Source organism: Hemiscyllium ocellatum, chromosome 2, assembly GCF_020745735.1.
Source record: "Hemiscyllium ocellatum isolate sHemOce1 chromosome 2, sHemOce1.pat.X.cur, whole genome shotgun sequence".
Classification (NCBI taxonomy): domain Eukaryota; kingdom Metazoa; phylum Chordata; class Chondrichthyes; order Orectolobiformes; family Hemiscylliidae; genus Hemiscyllium; species Hemiscyllium ocellatum.
Genome location: NC_083402.1, coordinates 109,599,240 through 109,606,375, shown reverse-complemented (window position 1 = coordinate 109,606,375; position 7,136 = coordinate 109,599,240).

Below are 7,136 nucleotides of genomic sequence, written 5' to 3'. Positions count from 1 at the left end.
CAATTACAAGTGATTAGCAACATATTGTTATGTTCCCACTTAGTACTGATGCTTACATAAAGCATTGGTCGGACAATTAGTATTATAATGTTTAGTTCTGTCTCTTCATGAAATCTCCCACTCTGCCTGAGCAGGTTAAATGATATTTAGATCATCTATAATTTCTTGAAGGATGTAGAGTTTTAGTAAAGATAGCACCCGACACTTTAGAAATTATATATTTCATTCTCCCAGGAGACAAACTTCATGAATCTCTTCTTCTACTTGAAATTGCTTCCTTGACAAATTCTGCCCCTGAGATGTGATGAAAAAAGTCTTCAGGGACTGAATGGCCCAGTCATACTTCAAATTTAAGTGGCAACAGAAAACATTGACAGTAACACAGATCATGTACAATCAGTACTTTCATAGGATATCAGAGGTTAATGTTTTCCACTGACAGAGGTGTGACTGTTTATTAGTGAGCAATTAATGCTGCTTAGCACCTCGGTAATGACACTTCTTTTCCAATTGACCCTGCTTCCTAGGTCTATATTAATAAATGATCTTGCATATTTGTGGGGCATTATGTATGTTCTGACCCTGAAGCTCCTACTGGCTAAGAAAATTTACGTATCTCTCTTTGACAGTGTTTGGTAAATATTTCACCAGAACAATAACTATAGTCCACAGTCTGTTGTTAAGGTGCCAAGGTTCACTTGGCTGGGTGGCTGGTTTGTGATACACAGTGACACCATCAGCATGGGTTTAATCTCTACACTCATTAAGGTCTCTGTGATGGACTCTCTCTCTCAACCTCTTCCTTTGCTTGACTGTCTGGTTAAACCACCACAAACTCTTGCTCGCTTGCTCTCTCTCTCTCTCTCTCTCTCATGGGAGAGCAGCCCTGTAACCTAATAAGACTGTATTATTCCCAGATCATATAGAGGGCAAGATTTTACACAAATTCACAGCACAAATTCACAAGTTGCAGCACATTAACACACTGTTAATGAATGTGCTGTTAATAATATTTAGAGAAAATTAAATGTGGCTGGTGTGGGGGCAAATATTATTGACTGTTTCAAAACATACCTGCAAATCGTAAGCACAGGTGTAACTAGCTATTGTGGTTTAATTCCATTGTGAAATTCATTGGAGCTCTGCAAACAAAGAGATTTCAGTTGATCTAAATTCAGAGCAGTTCCATTCTCTTCAATCAAGGCCATCTAAATGGATAAGCAGGACCAGGAGTGCATAACCCAGGCATTCCCATTCTTTTGGTCTATAGTTTGGACCAGCTGTAAGCTAAAATGTACAAATGTACAAATTGTTAGATTAGATTCCCTACAGTATAGAAACAGAGCCTTTGGCCCAACAAGTCCACACCAACGCTTTGAAGAGTAACCCACCCACCCCTACCTATACTTACCCCTGACTAATGCACCTAACAGTATGGACAATTTAGCATGGCCAATTCACCAGGCCTGCACATCTTTGGATTGTGGAAGGAAACCCACAGAGATGAGGGGAGAGTGTGCAAACTCCACACAGATAGTCTCATGAGGTGGGAACCGAACCCAGGTCACTGGTACTATGAGACAGCAGTGCTAACCACTAAGTCACCATGCCACTGAATTACTAGCTACAGAAAAATGGATATGTGAAATAGGGCAAATAACCTTTCAAAATGTCTCAGGATTTAGTTTGAAAGGAAAGAAGATCTAACATTAAGATATATTGGAACATGAATTGGTGTGGATAACTGGTTTTAATTGAAGATGCATTAGGGGAGGTGATGATCTACTGGTTATTGCTGGACTATGAATCCAGAGATCCAGGCAATGTTCTGGGGGGAATCGATGTTTCGGGCATATGCTCTTCATCAGGAATGATGAAGGGCTTATGCCAGAAACGTCAGTTCTCTTGCTCCTTGGATGCTGCCTGACTTGCTGTGCTTTTCCCGCACTACACTCGTGTCTCTGATCTCCAGCATCTGCAGTCCTCATTTTCGCCTGTTATTAGGTAATATCTGGTGGTGACAGTGGTGAGCTCTATGTCAGAAGGCAGGTCCAATCTACAGCTCCAACAATCTCCCTGTGGGTAGGGCCAGGAGTCAGATTATGAACCCACTCCAGGCAGAGTGGAATTGAATCCAGTACTGTTGGTGTCAATCTGATCCACATTAGCCACCAAGCACTCCCCATCCCCAGGAGTCTGAGATGCCCTGATAACCAATACTTTTGCATACCCATTGTAATCTGGAGCAATAGGTAGTGACAATAATGTCTCCAATTTTATTCTATTATATCGTCGACCAGGAATCTTTCCTGCTCTTAATGCTTGCCATTGCATTACGTTGGAAGTTGATAATCAAATTGTTTTGCCACAATTTGAACATACTTCAATAAAACAAAGAACTATATGTGCTGGAAATCTGAAGAAAAATGGAAATTGCTGGAGAAACTCATTTGGTCTGTCAAGAGAAAGCACAGTTAATGTTTCAAATCCAGTGAAACTTCTTCAGAACTCTTGTGTTCTGGTTCTGGAACATACTTCCCTTAGCCATCAAGGAGTAGGACTTAAACCCAGAGCTTCTGGCTCAAAGGAAAACATGTTACCCATTGCACTTGTGACACTTTTCAATAGTTAGTAACTGCACAAAAGGGCAGGTTGGTGAATCAGCACTTCAGTTTTGTAGTTCTGAACACAACCACTCAAGCCCCCTCAAGTGGAGGTCCCAACTGAATGTAGAAGATTAAGGAGTTTAGTGTGTAGGACAGAAAACCAGATGTTCTATATCAAATAAACCATGAAGTTCTATTGCCAATTACAAACATTCACCTCAACAAGGCAAAGATTGAGTAAATTCAGTCAGTCAATGTGAATCTTTCACTCTAGAAATGTGAAATGAACTTAAAATATTGATCCATTCATGGCCAATTTAAACAATACTTTGCCATTTCCAACATGTTGACCATACCATTGTTCGCCGTTTAACTTAGTTGCTTGAAGGATTTGCCAATCAACAGATTCCTCAGCAGTCTGTGCCCTTTCTCTGCACATAGATACATTTGAATACAGTGTGAAACCTGAGCATTCAGAATGAAATGGGCATTCTATTTCCTGTGATAAAGAGCTGCATCGTAACAGGAAAGGATATCCAATTAATCTTAATAAACATTCGATATTTTCAAATCCAGTTATATATCTGTTCCAGATTCATTTTGGGCCTCAGGTGATGATGAGCATGCTAGCAAATGGGGAATGAACAAGGTTCGGTGGACTTATGATGACAACCATATACAGTAATGTCAGTCTTGTCATGGACAGCAACAGATTTACAATAACAACAACCAGTGTAAGCAAAGGCCAGAACTTTTCAATGACCCTGGTTCTCAGAATGACGAAGGTGGCCTGATGCATGCTGATCTCAAAACAACTGTCCATCCAAAATTGACTCTGAAACAATTTGCAGATATCAGAAAATGCTCCAATGTGGTCTGTAAATTCTGCTCAAAGTAGAACAGTATCAAAGATAGTTGGGCTTCAAGGATATTCTATACACTTGGATTCAAACCATAGGAAATGAGTAAGCCATTTAGCCCCACAAGCAGGTTCCACCAATCAATGAGAACGTGGCTGATCTGTGGACTGATTCCATATATCTGCCTTTGACAATACCCCTTATTATCGTTGCTTAGCAAAAATTTGGCTATCTCCGATTTAAAATTAATAACTGATCCTGTACTCATTTCTAGTTCTAGAAGAGAGTTCCAAATATCCACCTTGGTATGGAAAAGTGCTTCATAATATCTCCCTTGAATGGTCTGGCTCTAATTCTCAGACTGTGCCCTTTAGTTCTACAATCCCAAACCAGTGGAAATAGTTTATCTTCACCTACCCTGTCTTTTCCTGTTAATAGCTTGAAGACCAAGATCAGATCATCCCTTAACCTTCTAAATTCTTGAGAAAACAGGCCTAATTCATGTAACATCTCCTCATAAGTTAATCATTCAGATTTGAAGATGGAAGGATACATTTTACAAATAAAAGTATCTAACATGGATCTAATCTGCTGCCAGATCATTTTGGAAATTGGGGCACACAAGTTAATAATTGCTACATGATTTTCTATCCTAAATGGTTTGAATATCTTTTGCAGTTTGATGAATATGTCTCCATATTTCCATAACGTGTGCTAGCAAACAAAGTTCTGTACAGGGAGGTGCAAATTCAACCTTTTTATTCCATAGACTATTCTTATGGATCAGACCAGACCCCCTCAAAACATTTTATGAAGGTACCCCAGCCCTAACGTTTCTAGTTGTTTTCAGGCAGATGTAAAGTGGATATCACAGGACTGACGCAGATGGCTAAACCATCTGGCTTCAAGTAAAACAGAACGTATTTATGCACCATCAAAGAAAGCACAAGCAAATGAAAACAGAATTTGGAATAACAATGATTTGAAAACTTGACCACATGATATCCCCCACAACTTAGCAAAGAGTTATTCTGATTTCCTGCAACATCCCATAAACACTCGCCTTGGCAAAAAGGTAAATTCAAACACAAGTTCTTACAGGAGAGAGATGTCAGAGAAAGAGAAGATCAGCCAGGGATCACTTTCTCTGTCCCAGCTAAAACTAAACTGATCAAAAAAAATCCCTGAACAGGGAGAACTGACCACTCCCCTTTCATTGTGAAAGTGTTTTAAAAAAACTTAAAAGTCCTTTTTCCAGATTATAGTGAACACATTCTACTGAATACAAAAATCAAAATGGCCTTATCCCAGACAAAATGGAACCTTTGTCTTTTACAACCCCTTTGAAAAAAAACCAATGACAACATGACCTTGTTAAAGGAGCAGCATTGTTGCACTATAAAGGGGAAACTAGTCTGTTCCTGTGAAGGACCGCATGTCAAACTGAAATTTGAAAATTATGAAAAATATTGAACCTCTAATTGTTTCATTGCCTTTTAACTCTTTTTGATCAAAATTTATCTTTAAATTAACCCACTAATCAATCAGCAATATCACATTTCTTTTATTAGAGTGTCTGCACAGCTGTAATTCTAACAGATTCTGGGAAGAAAATTTGGTTTATATATTATAAAACAAAATGAATTCATATAGACCATTTAACATTGAAAAAAAAAGAAATTCCAAGGCAGGTTATGGTGTTACAGTCAGACATACATGGACTTTTAATCAATGTATCAAGGTAGTTATACATGTAGTTGGCAGGAATGGTGTTTAAATTAATTTTAAACATGATGTGTTATGGACCAGGCCAGACCCTCTCAAAACATTTCAAGAAAGTAGTCCACACCCTAACTTTGCTGATTATTTTCAGCAGGTGTAGGTTGGATATTCAGGAGTGATGCTGCTGATCAAACCACTTTGTTTTGAACAAAACAGGATTTATTTACAAGATTACCAAATGAAACACAAACAGAAGAGAACAGAACATAGAATAACTTAACCTATCTGAAAACCTAACAGATTATCCAAATTTAATGACCTGTTCCAAATTCCTGCACCAATCCCATAGATACCCCTTGGCAAAAAATGTAAAATCAAATACAAGGTCTTAGGGAGAGAGTGAGAAGACGGAGAGATTTTCTTCCATGTAGCTGTTTCTTTGACAGCAGCCTCATAACTGCTTGAGGGCTTGCTTCGAACAGCTAGATGGCTGGGAGAACTGGCCACTCCCCTTTCATTGTACAACTATTTTTTTAAACATAAAAGCTTCTTCGAGTAGATGAACCCAGACATTTTGGAACCTGTGTCTTCACAAACTCTGAGGATAAAATAAGGACAATATAATCTTGTTAAAGAAGCTGCATGATGACAAATGTTAAAGTTGGAGTGCAAAGGTACAGGAGGGTAGCAAGGATATTTGAGAGCAAGAGATTTGATAATCTACAAGCATTGCCTTCATTGGAATGTTGCGAGCAAGGGGAAATGCCCACGGGTCAAGTTTTGATGCACGAGCAAAGGCTTGAGAACATGTAGGCAATTAATGCAAATTTAGGTAGGTGGACTTTTTGATTATGTGAATATGGAGTCAAAAGTTCATCTCTGGGTTGATTAACACATTAAGGTCTTAAACAATTATGTTCATCAAGGTAGAATCTATTGAAAAGTTACTACAGCAAAAAGCAAAGATCCCATCTTACCCACACTGAGCTAGAAGAATGTGGGGCTCAACCAAGACTGGAGGTTAGACAACTAAACTGCATTCTCAGAAGCAGCACAGAGGGGAGAGATATGGCAAAGAACTGGGGTGATATGTGATCATTGTACATGCAGAAGCTGATCCTAGGTTTGTAAATAATGTTGTCACAGGGCAGCATGTATCTAGCAAAGACGGTGTTTAGGACAAATTTCTTAAAATTCAGAGAGTATGTAAAGGAAAATGGAGAGAAAAATTGGATCAATATTAAGGCATTGAACGTGAATAAAAGAATGGAGTAAGTGTGGTAGATAAGTTGGATTGAATTTGTGATGAAGAAGTCACACTTATTATTAGAGTTCATGGTGAACAAGGCAAGTTTGAGGAGGTAGTTGCTAGTGTAGAAAAGAAACTGGGAGTTTACTGTACAGGATAATCCTAGAGTAATGGCTGGTGAAATAGATCAGATCTGATGATGAGTAACTGAATGCACAGTTGGCTTTATATACTAAGGCTTGCACTATATTAACCTGAGGAAGAAAAAAGTGTGGAAACTTCAGAGAGAGAGAGACACCTAAATTTAAGATCCATCGAATCATTGAATCTCTACAATGTGGAATCAGGCCATTCAGCCCATTGAGTCTATACTGACCTTCTAAACAGCACCTTCCTGAAGAAGGGCTTATGCCCGAAACATCGATTCTCCTGCTACTTGGATGCTGCCTGACCTGCTGCGCTTTTCCAGCAACACATTTTTCAGCTCTGATCCCCAGCATCTGTAGTCCTCACTTTCTTCCAAACAGCACCCCAACCAGAACCAGCCCTCTCCCCTCTCCCTACAACACTATTTCCCATGGTTAATCAACCTAGCCTGCACAACCCTGGACACTATGAGCACGTTAACATGGCCAATCCACTAACCTGCACATCATTGGACGGTGGAAGGAAACTGGAGCACCTAGAAGATATATAGCC